Genomic DNA, 15666 nt, shown 5'->3' with positions numbered 1-15666 from the left:
AGTAAGCATGTTTAATACTTTTTCTCTGGGTCAGTTCTCACTATTACACAAAACTTAATATATGAACATCTACTGGTCTGATTTCTTTCCTGTTTGATGGGATGAGTTGCTGCCGACCACAGAATTTCATGCCAGTAGCACCTTTAGAAATATATTTAGGTATTCAGTACTTAGATGTACAACAAGGTTTCTCAGACTTCACAAGTGGTTTCTCAATAGTTTCCCCCCCCCCCAAAGCATTTTAATTGCAAAGGGCTCTCAAAGAATGCTGTTGAGTTGCGCTTCAGAAATGAGTACCCTGTAATCTTGTGCCTGGATGTTTGTGGTGACTTGAAAGAAAGACAAAAAGCTGTCCACAGGGTTGCACAAATGTAGGCGGAATTCCCAGAGGTCTGTACTATTCAAGGGAATGCAACAGAGGACAAGAGTAAGATTGTTAAGATTATCCAAAGTAAATGGCAAATACTCATGAATTATTTATTTTACAGTGCTGGAGAAGCACTTTGAGCCACCTTCATTTCTTTCTGTTTTTATTACAAGAAGCCAGACTTTGTAGTACTTTACTTTTAAATGGTAATGAGCAGTAGACTTCATGAAGATCTTTCAAAGTTTTTCTTTGAACATTGGTTGCTTTTTCACTCATTCTCAGAGGAATGATGCGGCCATATGTCCTGGACACTCCGGTAAGGAGAGGGGCTGAGCTGTCAACTGATCACCACCTGGTGGTGAGTTGGATCAGGTGGCGGGGGAGAACGCTGGACAGACCCGGTGACGGAGGGCTTTCACTTAAGTGGCCTCAGAATCTCATCTCTGCTTTTCGCGGATGATGTGGTTCTGTTGGCTTCATTGGGTGATGGCCTCCAGCTCGCACTGGAATGGGTCGCAGCTGAGTGTGAAGCGGTGGGAATAAGAATCGTCACCTCCAAATCTGAGGCCAGCTGAGGCTGAGGTTCTCAGCCGGAAAAGGGTGGAGTGCCCACTCTGGGTCGAGGACGAGTTCCCGCCGCAAGTGGAGGAGATGAAGTATCTCGGGGTCTTGTTCACGAGTGATGGGAGAAGGGACCTGGAGATCGACAGATGGATTGGTGCTGCAGCTGCAGTGATGCGGACACTGCATCAGACCATCGTGATGAAGACAGAGCTGAGCGTAAAAGGGACGCTCTCAATTTACCGGTCGATCTACGTCTCTACCCTTACCTATGGTCACGAGCTGTGGGTAGTGACCGAAAGAACGAGATCGCGGATACAAGCAGTGGAAATTAGCTTCCTCCGAAGGATGGCTGACCTCTCCCTTAGAGATAGGGTGAGGAGTTCAGTTATCCGGGAGGGGCTCAGAGTAGAGCCGCTGCTCCTCCACATCAAAAGGAGCCAGCTGAGGTGGTTCGGGCACCTGACAAGGATGCCTCCTGGGTGAGGTGTTCCGGGCATGTCCCACCAGGAGAAGACCCCGGGGCAGACCCAGGACACGCTGGAGAGATTATATCTCTTGGCGTTCACAAGGTGTTCCCAGGCCACGACCCGGCTCCGGATAAAGCGGAAGAAGATGGATGGATGGATGGCATTAAAAATGCTCATAAGTCAAACGATGAACCAGTGTTGTTTCTACACAAAGCAGACAACTTAGCAAAGAATCAGGATTAAATGGTATCTTTTGGCACTTTGTTATTAGTAGCCTGTCACAAAAACACATAATTTATTCCCATGCTGTTTAGTTAAATCTATGAAAAAATGTCAAAGATAAAATCAAGTAACAACAATAACAAGTAATTTGAGGGGTGACTCAAGATTTTTGCGTTTGTTCAAAAAGTGATTATACAGTTTCATTTTGTTTTCCTTTATTTTGTTCCAGCAAACTTTTACTTCACTAAATTTCTTTTCTGCATTTGCTTGCAAAGAAGTGAAAAAATAGTGAATAAATAAATAAAACAAATTCCACTTGACAAATGAGAGAGCTATATGACAAACCCAGACCCGTCAACTCGCCAGATTTAAAAGCGACAATCGTTCATGTTTGACTTGGTTTTTCACTGGTATGGAGTTTCAAGATCTCATTACAAACCCACTGAGTCATCTCATCAACCTTTAGAGATTGGCTTGTCAAGTCAATCTCAATGTGGCTTGTCAAGTAAGGTGTGAGTCAGCAACACTTAAGAAAATATTTAGAAAATAGAGGGGGACTTCCTAATTATACATCTTACATACTTTAATTTGTGTCCTAAGGAACAGGGGGAAAAAATCCAGCAAAAACCTGACACAGGACCTGAGAGATGCATGTGCCGTGATGCATGTGATGATTTCACAAGGTCATTTGTACATCTTTTTTGAAAAAAATCTAATCAATATAATCACAACTGATGCAGGATTTGAAAAGACTGACATGATACGCGTGGAGAAAAGTTAGCAACACAATGCAAAAAAGCATCTGTTAGTTGGTCAGGCAAGACTGATCAACTAACAGCAGTCTGAATAAACTGCTGGTGTGCTGAGAATTAACAAGGTTTAATAAAACAACAAAACAAGAAACCAAATACGCATAAACTAAGATAAATGGTTTTGTTGTAAGAAAAAAATTAACCGTTGTTAAATGGCAGATTACTTTCTGCGGGGGATCATGTCTAGTAGTTATTAAAACATTTTTATTTGCTAAGCAGTCCCTTTGTGCGTCACTGTCAAAGGAATTATGTAAACAAAACTGGGCGTAGTTGCTTCTTGTGAAAAAAGGTTTCATAACAGAATACCAATGAAGCCAAGTGACAGTACGACAGTTCTTAACCTGTAATTAAAGAACTGGCAATTAACCTGTTCAATGTAAGCTGATAACTTCAAATAATTTACAGTGAACTGTTTGAGTTACAAACATGTGTTTTTAAATTTCACTTATCACACTTTAATTTACATGTCTGCATTTTCTAAATTATTCTCATGCAATTTTGGTATATTTCCTTTGATCAAATAATAAATTCAGCTTAACCTGGAAGATTCTCTTAGTCAAAGCATGGCAGCTAGTTAAGCCATATGAAATAAGAAGCAATATATAAACCTGAATGGTAGGCAGTATATTTAAATTTATCTTCTTATATTCTTATGAGCTATTGCCTTAAAACTGCATTTGCATTAAATATTCAACACACTAATACACCAGCGGCTGCTTGAGCTGTTGATACAAGGCAGGACGGATCCACACTTTCATATTGTTTATACCAGATTCTGACTATGTGTAGCAATTTCAGATTCTGGTGTCCCTGGGAAAGACACTAATTCCCACCTCAGTCCCGATAGTAGGCAAGCACCTGCACGGCATTTCTGCTGTTACTAGTGTGAGAGGTTGAATGTGTCAGTGAGAAAACCAAGTAAAACCAAGCTAAGATTTATAAGGTGCTATGTAAGTGCAGAATAAAGTTATTTGACAATGCATCAAGCTGAACTGTTTTAGTGTTTATGCATTTTATAATGACATGGCAAAATCAAAAGGGGTTGGAAAGTGGTTGAGAATAAAAATAAAACAATAAAAAATAAAGCGCCTTTGGTCTAACTTGACGTCAGGATAGACACTTTAGTGGTGATCTGAAAGCAACTCTTCCCCTCATTCCTTGAGACAGTGTGTTCATATATAAGCTTGAGTACAGTGCGCTCAAATCCCTGTTGATATTGCTATTGTTCTTTACACTGATTCTTCTCTTTCTATTTTGGAAGGTGTGTTGCGCCATGGGTTTGTCTGAACGCTCAGTAGTACAGTGTAAGTGGGTGTGTTCTTTTGCGTAGGTTGTGTATCACATTCAAGGATTTTATGTAAAATCTAAACATAGCCATTCTAAACAATATCTCATATAAACTTTATACATTTTGCTTGACAAATTTTTAAAATCTTAAAAAAAAAACCCTTGTAAGTAAAGCACCGCAGGACAAAGTCTTAACTTTTACTCTTCTTTTGACTGCTTCCTTTAAGGGTTTCTAAAGCAGATCATCTGCTTCCATTTCACCCTATAACTCTGTCACACCAACCCCCTGCATGTCCTCCTTCAATACATCTACGAGACTCCTCTGTGGTCTTAACTTTCATATGTAAAAACATATCAGTGGGCATAATTTTTAATCTTAGTAATTTAGGAATTACTGCCATTTGCCTTTTTTAATGTGAGTGGCCCTAATGTTCAATAGTGACTGCTTACTTTACAGGTAGCAGTTTATCCATCATCACCCATTATCAGGACAAATATTCAGTTTCAAATGTTGTTTTCCCCCCTAAAATTCATTCACATCAACCTTAATTTTCATTTAATAGATAAACAATCATGGTGCTTCTATATTGATTGATCACATTTTAACACTGGTTGTTCTAAATAAAATCTCACCGCCTGCAAGTGTTTCTCTGGTAAAGGATACTGAAAATCCAATCTTATCTATACAACAATTGCCTGCTTGGTTTGGCAGGCATTTCACAATCTTTTTACTTGATTGTGTGGTTACAACTTTTTCCTTTACACATCTTGTGGCAACCACAGCCTCCTACACTGTTGAAACCACTGATCCTCCTGTGAGAAACATTTCATCTACAGCATTCTTTGAGACTCATCTGAGGTCATAATTGTGCTAACTTTAAATGTCCTGAAGAACCTGTGTCGAGCTGGTTTTTTTTTTAGCACAGTCACGAAGGCTCATTGTTAATACAGCATGTGGTTATTTTAAGTATTCAGTTAGGCATTTTTCCATTTCACAACACAACCTGTTCTTGCACGCATGGATCCCTACACCCAAATTCTCAACCACTCCTTTAAAGTGCTGCTTTGTACTCTGCAAGATCACTCAAGAAACTGCTTGCTTGTTATTATTATTATTATTATTATTATTATTATTATTATTATTATTATTATCATTATTATTATTATTGTTGTTGTTGTAATTTTAGGCTAAGCAAAGATTGGCTTCATACCTACAGGAAATAAATGTCTTATGATCCCTTTTACTAAAATCCAGTCTGGTTCAGAACACATTCAGCATGTTTGCTCTTAATTATAGTAAGGTGCTGTAGGATTAGAAAACACAAAGACTCATATATTATTGTTTTATTCTAGAAAATTAATGGACAAAGCTGAAGGAATTAATTGGTTACAATTTATTACAGCAGTCATGATCAAGAAGCTCATGAGTAATGAGCACTTTTAGAATGTGACCCAGAACCTTCAGCTCTCTGCCCTTTGTCCTGTGGAGCCAGCTCCTGGTTTGGATTTGCGAGACAGACACCCTTTCTAATTTTAAGATGAGATTCAAAACTTTCTTTTTTGATAAAGCTTAGATCAAGGTGGATCAGGTGATCCCAAACCCTCCTTTAGTTCTCAGAACAGAAGACAGAAAAGAGTATTTTTGAATTTACACTGCAAACCCAATATGATTTTGGCTGGCTTTGTGAAATAAATGTATAGTTATCCATTCATCCAACATATTGTTGCTTTGCCTTGCAAAGGGAATCTGGAGCATTTCCCAGATAGCATTGTGTGTGATGGATCACACACTCTGTAAAAAGACGACTAACACAGAGAAACAGACTAACTCACATTCACAAGTCAATTTAGAACCAGTGTACTTCACAACATGAAGGTACTCCTTCAATAATTTGTTTTGGTAAACCAAAAGGAAATCATTTGCATTTCATTCACTCAACTGAAATGACATGAAAATATAAATATAGCCTACACATGACTGAACTGTAGATGGAAAGCCTTGATCAATATGGAAAGCATTTCCCTGAACGTGTATGTGGTTTCTCAAAGCATATACAAGCCTGATTTACTGCATAGTTTCACTTTGCACCTTATCTAGCTGTCAAATACAGCTGCACCCACATCAGGCAATGAGAACTGATGATGATCATGATCATGATAACAATTCTGTCTTCAAAAATTCAGACCATATACATTTTTTTAAATTCCCAAAAAGAATCAATCATTTTGTCCTACATATTTGAAGTGTGCACTTTAGGGGCTAAATAGAGAAAAAGAAATCAAACAAAAACTGGTTTAAATAGTTACTTTAGTTACTTTAAGTCATGTATTGGTACAATAATGAAGTTCACAGGGGAAGATCGGCTCTCTCTTGTTTGATCTTTAGATTAAACAAGAGTTCATCACCACCACCATGTCCTTGCACATTCCTTCATCCAATCTGTTTCAAGTTATTGCTCTTTAAATATAATAGCTTCATTCATTAATCTCTTTTGTGACGCATTTGTTATTAAATAAGGTCACACGCATGGTCCATAAGGTAACAAGAAACTGAACTTAATGACTGTCATGGATCTTTATGCTCGAGATTTTGGTTTTAGATTGTGCCACTTGGAATGAGCGTAAAACCGGTTTGGTTGCAGTATCTGGATATGTTTTTCCAACATGCTCTCACTCCCAAAGCGTAACATTTTACACTAGGTAACAAATCGTCAACATATTACGTTTTCGGGCACCCAACACGTTCCTAAATGACAAGATTGGAAAAAAAATGAGGAAATATGAAAATCGTTTGGACTCAATCCACACATGTTGGTTAATTTTCTTCAAATCGCTTGGGAAAACACTATTTAACGTCATTAAAGTGCTGGTTAAGGTCAGGAATAAGGTTATGGTTAGGGATAAGGTCAGGTTTAGGGCTGGAATACATGCCTGGAACGTTTATTACCGCAGGATTTCATCTATAACCCGGCGCGTACCATAAGAATGCGGAAAGTCACCACAGGAACGCTGCAGGACGTTGAGATATTATGCCTTGGGAGTGAGAACGGTCTGGTTTTTCAGGCCTGAAAATATCATGTGGCTGTCTCGTGGACATAGGAAATGAAGAGAGCTCAAATATACTGGAGAGAATAAGCACACTTAAAATGCATAAAATTTCCATTCAACTGTGTAGTTTTAGGGGGTGTAGTTGTAAAAAAGTTCATAGTATGAAAATGATATTGATTAAATTAAATATATTATACTAATATATCTTTTTTTTTTTTTTTTACAAAAATATCAGCTGATTGTTAGCATGAATTTAACAATTTGTCTTTTAAAACATATATGTTACCATAACTGTGTTTCCTAATGTCATTTCAAGGTTATTTGATCTTGTCTGCTAGTTGTCCATGTCGAGTGTAGCTTAAATGCTCTTGTTAGACTGGACAAGGTGAGGTTTGTGTATAAGAACTGTGTTATATAGCACCCTTTTTATTTATTAAAATTTTATTTATTTATATTTGGCTGAAAGAGAACAAAATAACACTGCCCTGTCAAGGATGCTGGGACCTTGTTTGTTTTAGCATTGAAAACACTATTTTGATTAAAGACCTTGCATATATTGGTGGGTTAACTATTATAGAAACACAAAAAAGTATTTTGTTAGTTACCAGTCCTGTTAATGTAGGGCACATTAACAGGATGACATAAAACCTTTTACAGGGTTTTGGTCTAACACATTTTGTAGGCACTGCGTGCTATTCTGTACAAAAAGACAATACTATAATAATAATAATAATAATAATAATAATAATAATAATAATAATAATAATAATGTATACTTTATTGATCCCTGTGGGGAAATTCCTCTCTCCATTTAACCCATTCACTCAGTGAGGCAGTAGGCAGCCATTGGGCACCCGGGGAGCAGTGTGTAGGGACGGTACCTTACTCAGGGGTACCTTAGGGTAGCTGTTCAGTGGATTCAAGCCCCCAACCTTCCGATCATGGGGCCACCACTCTACCTACTGAGCTATCCCTGCCCCAAGAATAATGCCCCATAAGAATAGAGATGTCAAATACATATAATAAGATTTTTTAAAACAAACTTTTGTGAGCAATGATCACTGTGTGATAAATCAGTGACAAACAGGAAGGCAAACAGGTTTAGTTTAAGATCTGTAAGATTGCCACTTCTTCAGTCTGAAGAAGTCACTTGGATGAGTGACGAAACGTTTCGCCCACTGAAAACACTACGTCCAGATGAACAGAACAGTCCAAGGGGCCCGTCCGGCCTTCGTCTCCTGGCCGGACTGAAGTCTGGGCTTCTCTTATATAAACCAATATAATAAGCATATAAGCATTTAAGATTATATATTTATTACCTAACAGACCCCCTCTTTAACTAATTCTATTAGTTAAACTAATTAACTGACTCCCTCAATAACTACTGTTTACTAACAACAGATATAATTAGCTTTTCCTGGTCAAAGGGCCTACTTACGTTTATCACTCTTTGGAAACAGCCTCTGTAGAGTTAAGTTTTCCCACCCCCTCTATGGATAACATAAATCCGGTCTTAGCACTATTTGGGGCGATCGTGGCTCAAGAGTTGGGAGTTCGCCTTGTAATCGGAAGGTTGCCGGTTCGAGCCCCGGCTCGGACAGTCTCGGTCGTTGTGTCCTTGGGCAAGACACTTCACCTACCGCCTACTGGTGTTGGCCAGAAGGGCCGATGGCGCGATATGGCAGCCTCGCTTCTGTCAGTCTGCCCCAGGGCAGCTGTGGCTACAACTGTAGCTTGCCTCCACCAGTGTGTGAATGTGAGAGTGAATGGGTGGATGACTGGACGTGTAAAGCGCTTTGGGGTCCCTAGGCGGGACTAGTAAAAGCGCTATACAAATACAGGCCATTTACCATTTACCATTTACCATTTCTTGGGCAATTTACCTAACATAGAAAACCTGGAAACTATTACTAAAGTCGCTCTCATTACTCTTCATTAATTTTATGCTCACATTTAACCTTAACAAGCTTTTAATCTCCTAAACAACAAATTTCGTTCAACTGTGGTGCTCTGTGCTTCTTTTGGGTGCCCCTCTCTGGTGGTTCCGTTCGGTCCGGTGCTCCCTGGAGTCTTGCCACCCCTGTGGTCGCTGTGGTCCCAAAATCTCCTGCAAACGAAACAAACACCTTTCCCTACTACACCTCCCTAACTTATTATGTTCATCAACTGTTCTCTTAATTATTCAAACTTAGTTCAACCTATCATGTTTGGGACTCTGTAATCAAAAGGATTAACCTAATTATGTGTATAAGCGTATTAGCATCTATCCATCGGCCCTCAAGGTCCTCCCTACAATATATCAATTCAGTCAGTCACGCTGAACCAGGTTTTTGACTTTTATTTATATATATTCTTCAATATTACTCATCTCAGTAAACAACCTTTTAACACCTTTAACACACTTAAGGCGCCGCTTTCACATCCCTCCAGGTGCTTCCTGTTGCTCGCTCTCTTCTCTCTTATCTGATTATCAAGATCCTGTACACAAAACTGTTGCTTCTGCAAGTGCGAAAGTTTCCAAGCAGAATGTGCCTTAACTCTGACCTACAAGTCACAATACATGTCATTCTTTCTGCAAGCATCTTCATTGACCTTTTACATCCTGACACCTTTAACAATAGATTAGAAGAAAATCATCATAACCGCTTATTCTACTAAAAGATCAAAGAGAAAACAAACATTTTAATCAATTAAGTTTAAGCATAAAAGCAATTACTTATGCGTAAGTTTTATCATAGCTAAATCAAACTCCCACCAGGTCCTACCATGATCATAAAGCCCCTTATTTCAAATTAAACCCAAAATCACCCCTTCTTGACACATCTCATGTGTCAAATACACTAAAGCCAGCTACTAAAACATTATAACATGTTCTTGATACAGCATATTTTGATTTCATTTTGCTCCTCTTAATGTAACGGTACATTCTAATTATACTTTACCAGACTTAACCAAAATATATATGCTTTCCTTACTTTGCTCCTGCTTTAAAGGAAAAAACCTTGGTCACTTTGACAAGTGTTTGTTATTCTATAACTGCATGTTATATGAAAAGTCTAGCAATCTCCTATGTGACTCATACATATTACTTTTGTTTTAGTTATTTTCCTCTACAAACTTTAGTTGACTTCTACAGTGGCCTATTTTGTTAATGGCATGAGTTAAATCATAAAGTTTCTCCCCTTTAGCATTTGGCATTTTCCCAACAATATAATCTAGTATCATAATCTTAACCCAGTCAATAAAAGAGAAATTTTCTTTTTAAAGCAAACATCTGCAACCCAAAATCAGCAGCCAAAACATTAAGTCTGCAAAGCATCCCCTTTCTCTCCCCAACCTAGTCAATTGTTTGTCCCCCTTTATTCATGTTAACCTTGGTCCAGTTATCAGTCCAGTCACAGTCCATTCATTCACACATATTCACTGAAAAGAAAAACAATTGTCTATCATTTTTGGTATGGATTGACACGCGGCAATCCTTTTAGACAGGAACTCCAGGTTCCCACAGGTGGCCTTCTCCTCAGCCAGTTGTAATCTGGAAAAGCTCACCTTATATTTGCTCTCCCGAAATTTTTTTTCAGCGCTGTTAATTCAATCTTGCAGGCCTGCTTACAAAAAATTAGAAAAAAGAGAGCTGATTATTAGCTCATCAAAACACAAAACATAATCACCTGACAGGTTTTCTCTAAGTGCACTGTTAGAATTTTAAAGGGCCCAATTCTAGACATGTCCATGTTTAATAAAACTCCCTCTATTAAAATAAGAAAACAACCCAAACCTCACTGACAGAATCCACCCATCACTCAAACAACAACCCCAAAGATCTTAAACACAAAAATTTGCTTATTAATCTATCGATATGTTATGGAGATTAGAAACCACAAAGGTTTTGCTCTCGGTTTAACTAATACTTACATAGTCTGAAATCAGACTTAAAATCACTCCCTCTGTTCATTTTCCCCACATCATATCTCAGTGGTTGGCCTCAGATTCCACAGTGTCCTGAGAGTCCGAGGTCAACTGATATAATTTCACCTGCTACATACACAGAAAATCTTGTTAACAGCCACACAGTTTGAACACAGTAATGTTCCCCTTTAAGCGCTTTAACATACTTAGATTTAGCATAAGATATAAACCCGTTATAACAATGTGTCCTCACTGAATTATACATTTCTTGTCCAAATCTGCACTTCTAAACAGACCTGACCACCTTATTTAATTATCCTGTTACTTTACCATTATATATTTCACCAACTAATTCTTCTCAGTCTCTGCTATGTTTCCTTCATTGAAAGCCTCAGACACACAGCCACACAGGAAGCTTCTTTCTCACCACTAATTTCAGCTAATTTGCATACTGAGTCATATCTCAAGAAGTTACTGTGACAAGAGAAAGGCATATTTAAATCTTACCACATTATTAAATTATTTTATTTTCTTCCTAGAGTAATCACTTTTTCATTTTCACCAACATCACTCTCTTGTCACGAAACTTTCCTGAGTTATTCCTCAACTTCAGGGTTTAAGTGTGTTCACACTATTTTAACACTAATACACAGACTCACATGCTCAACATGCTGTCTAATCTTCATGAGCTCTCTCGTAGTTGTAGCGACCCGATTGCTAAGTCCTATCTTAATTTAAAAGCGCTTCCCGCAGTTCGACAGGAACCCCACCCCAGCGTCCTGTTGGCGCCTGGAGCTTTACGTAAGGTCACCTGCAGTCCACTTTTGAAATGGTCACGCCCAAGGGCCCCCCTCTGTCGGTCAAATGGTGCAAGAAAAGTGGTACTTGACCACTGATTATTAACGACTGTCCCTACCTGTCACGGGTATCACCCGAATTAACCCTGTCACCTGCAGGGAATTGCAGCGCGTCCGCCGCAAGATGGAGTCATAACACTCATAACATTTTGCACCCCTAGGAAGTCCAACTTCCCGTCCTAAGTACTTTAAATAATTCTAGAAGCATCACTGTGGACTCTAACCGCCAGTTTATTATCTGATGCTCGGGTCCCACCCTATAATCAATGTGGGAATAAAATTCCCTGACCAAATGTCCTAATCTAATCTCTTTTCTTGGCTGACGTAACACACACATAACACACCAACTTCAAACATACTCATCTGCCTCGCCTGCAGCAGCCTCATCTGCCTCGCCTGGTCCAGCCTCCGTGTCTTCACCTTCAGCGTCGCCTGGTCCAGCCTCCATGTCTTTGCCTTCATCGTCGCCTGGTCCTGCCTCGCCTTCGCCTGGACCTGCCTCACCTGGTCCTGCGGTTGACTCACCACTTCCTCGTCCACACCCTGCATGGCTGGCCTTATCTTGACATCACCAGCCGCTTTCCAGGCCACTGGCTGGGCGTCGTCGCCGCCGCTGCCTTCTGCGCGGTTGGCCTCCGGACCTCCTTCGCCTTTGTCGCTGCCTTCCGCACGACCGGCCTCCGGACCAGCTCAGTTGTCTCCTTCCGACCCCCTGAACTGTTCACACTCCTGTGCTGTCGGCCTCCGGGCCGGCCCCCTGAGCTGTCCTTGTTTTGGACCTCGGTGCTGCTGACCTCCTGGTCTGCTCTTTGAACTGGTTTTTCTTGGGCTCCAGTGTTTTTTGATTTTGGACTCGTGTTTTGTTTTGGGACCTTCAGATGCTCCTGTTTTGTGTTTTTTTTCTTGTGTCTCTCTGTCTGATTTCAGTGTGTTCTGTTTACGTTTCCCCTGCCTCGTCAGCTGTTATGTCTCCCAGGTGTGTTTCCCTCCTGTGTCCCATCCCCTGATCACTGGTGTGTGTATTTATAGTGTGTGTTCCCTCGTCCTCGTTGCTGGTTCGTCTGTGTTATTCCCCTCGGTCATTCTGTGTATTTTGCCCCGTCTTCCTGTGCATTCTCTCCGCGTTGTTCTCCCTGCAAGGTACTCTCGTTCATGTTCAGGTTTTGTTGTTTAACTTTTAGTTTTCCCAGTTTAGAGTGTTTTCAGTTCTGTTTCTCGCCACCCTTTCTTTTGTGTTGTACATCACTGTCGCAATAAAGCTCGCTCACCTCAGAAGCCACCTGCATTTTGGGTCCTTAATAATTCACACAGTTCTGTACATTACCGCAATGAATATTAAATGAAACAACTCTAATAGCCATATACATTGTAGGTCAACATATGAAACAGAATTTCAATTTCTCAGAACTGCAGAAAAATGTAAGTAATAACTTGCAGTTGCATTTCTCTAACTTTTTATTATTATTATTTCCCCCCACCAAACCCCCTTTCCCTTTCCCTTCCCCCTTTTTATAGTGTGTTCATTTGGAATATATATCTGGACAATATTTTGATCGTAGGGAAAGAAACAAAGAACAATCAAAACCAATAAACAATAATGCACAACCCCCCCCAAAACAAACAAACAAACAAACAAACAAACAAACAAACAAACAAACAAACAAACAAACAAACAAACAAACAAACAAACAAACAAACAAACAAACAAACAAACAAACAAACAAACAAACAAGCAAGCAAACAAAAAAAAAACCACCCAGTTGGACAAGTGGAGGCAGTTGATCCAATCTTGGTGGGATGCCCACCTCTTAGATGTTTACCTAGGCAAGGAGAGTTATTTAGATAAAATCGCTTCTCAGCTCTTTAATGTACTGGCTCAATCTGGACCAGAGTTTGTTGAATCTGTCTCTTTGAAGCCGCAAAGTATTGTACAATTCTTGTATTCCTGGTACGTCTGTTTGCAGCCAATTCCTAGTCAGTGTTTTCTTAGCTGACATTAAAATAATTCTCAGTAGGTATTTATCTGCTGGAGTGGTTATATTTAGCGGTTCCTTGCCTAAGTACATTTGTAAGGTACCAAAGGGGATGTGGGCACAGAAAATCTTTTCCAAGCATTTGTGAATATCTTGCCAGAATGAATTAACTTTAGGGCAGGACCAGAATAAATGGTAGTGGGCCTATAATATTAAGAATTGTACATATTAAGAATTGTCACCAGAAAACCATCAATTCTCCCTTTTACCAGTACATATCAGCCCTCCCTATCTCTTTTGACGGACAAAAATTCAAAACAAATCTATCGCAATACCAATATTGCAACTCCTCTGCAGTGTCTGGACTTATATGATGACAAATAAACATGTTTATAAAAACCTCATACAAGTTTTTTTGTGTTCTTGGTCTGACAAGTGCATCTCCTGCGGTAGGGCTATGTGAACCTTTTCTTTCTTAAGTTTAGACAGTATCTTGGATCTTTTCTGTGGGTTAACTATTCCATTTACATTAAAGGAGATGATATTAACAGTGTTTACCATTTACACTGTGTGGGGGGAACAGTGTATTTAAGTTGTGTCTTCTGTCATAGGAGTTGCTGGTTCGTCTGTGTTGTTCCCCTCCATGTTCTCATGTATTCTTCCTGCATCTCTGTTTCTCGACTCAAGGTTTCAAGTTTGTTTTTGCGTGGCTTTTCCCAGTTTAGTTTATTCTTAGGTTTTGTTTTTCTTCCTCCTCGTCCCTGTTTGTTTCACCCTTTTGTTAATAAAGCTCGCTCACAACTTAAGCAGTCTGCATCTTGGGTCCGTTTATATTCTCACACGGCCTGCCTCGGCACCCCATGACACCCTCGCTGTTTTAGGATCCTCTTAACTTCTGTGTATGCCTTTCTCTGTCCTAGGATGTCGGATGCATAGTCTTAGTCGGGTTTCCATTGAAATCCCTTCAATTTTTTGAGTATTTCTTCCTTAGTCTTGTAACTCAGAAAGTGAACAATAATGGACCAAGGTGGGGTTCCATCTGGGGGGGACGTGGCAAGGGCACGATGTGCTTGCTTAATGTCTAGGTTCAGTGTTCAGGGAGTTTCAGGTTCTCCCTCAGAAGGTTTTCAACAAAGTCTATAATAGTGGGAGCACTTTTCTTTTTGTTCTCAACTACTCCATATATCCTGACATTATTTCGGCGGGAGCTTCCTTCTGAGACGAGAGCTTGGATTGTAGTTTTAATAGCTCCATCACCACTTCCTCCACTGCCTGAACCTGTTCCTCCGTGTCCAGCTTATGTCCCTCCGCTTCCTCAAGTCTTGTGTTGGTTTTGCATATTTCGGTTTTCACTTCTTCAAACTGTTGCATGTTTTCTTTTCTGAAGTCCTTAATTTCCATAAGTATCACTCTCAGGTAAACTTTGTCGACCACATCCGTTTTGCCATTTTTGCAAGTGGCCTCAGCGCTAACTAAAATGTCACCCTCCTTGTATACTTCGCTTTCTTCAGTATCCATCTCAGTCAAAGTTTCGACTTTTTTTTTTGTTTTCGTCTTGCCGTATTTATCCTTCACCCCTTCCGAGTTAATAATTTTTAGCTGCATATCTTGTTAATATTTAGAATTTCAGAGGTTTTGACATAAAACACCTCTCATAAAAAAGCTACCTCCATCACGGCACTGGAAGTCTCCGGGTTTCTGCCTTTGTAATGCTCTGTCGGGCCTTTACTGCAGCGGCTTTCAGTCGCTGTTTGTTTGTGGGCCTTTCTGACCAAAGTTTAGTCTTCAACAAGTGAAATGCATGCTCAGTTGGGTTAAGATCAGGTGGCTGACTTGGCCATCCAAGAGTATTCTGCTTCTTTGCTTTCATAAACTCCTGGGTTGATTTGGCTGTATGTTGACTACGGTCATTGTCCATCTGTATTATGAAATGCTTCCCAATCAATTTGACTCAATTTAACTGGATTAAATGCAGACAGTATGTCTCTGAACACCCCATAATTAATTTGGCTTCTTTTGTCCTGTGTCATCAGTAAACATTCGTGTCCCAGTGCCACTGGCAGCCATGCTCTATATCGGGGGTCGGCAACCCTGGGCACGCGTGCCATCTGTGGCACGTGAAGGGTTAACTGATGGCACGCCCATACTGGCATCGGCATA

This window comes from Neolamprologus multifasciatus, chromosome 3 (assembly GCF_963576455.1).
Source record: "Neolamprologus multifasciatus chromosome 3, fNeoMul1.2, whole genome shotgun sequence".
Taxonomy (NCBI): domain Eukaryota; kingdom Metazoa; phylum Chordata; class Actinopteri; order Cichliformes; family Cichlidae; genus Neolamprologus; species Neolamprologus multifasciatus.
This window is presented reverse-complemented; position numbering follows the sequence as displayed.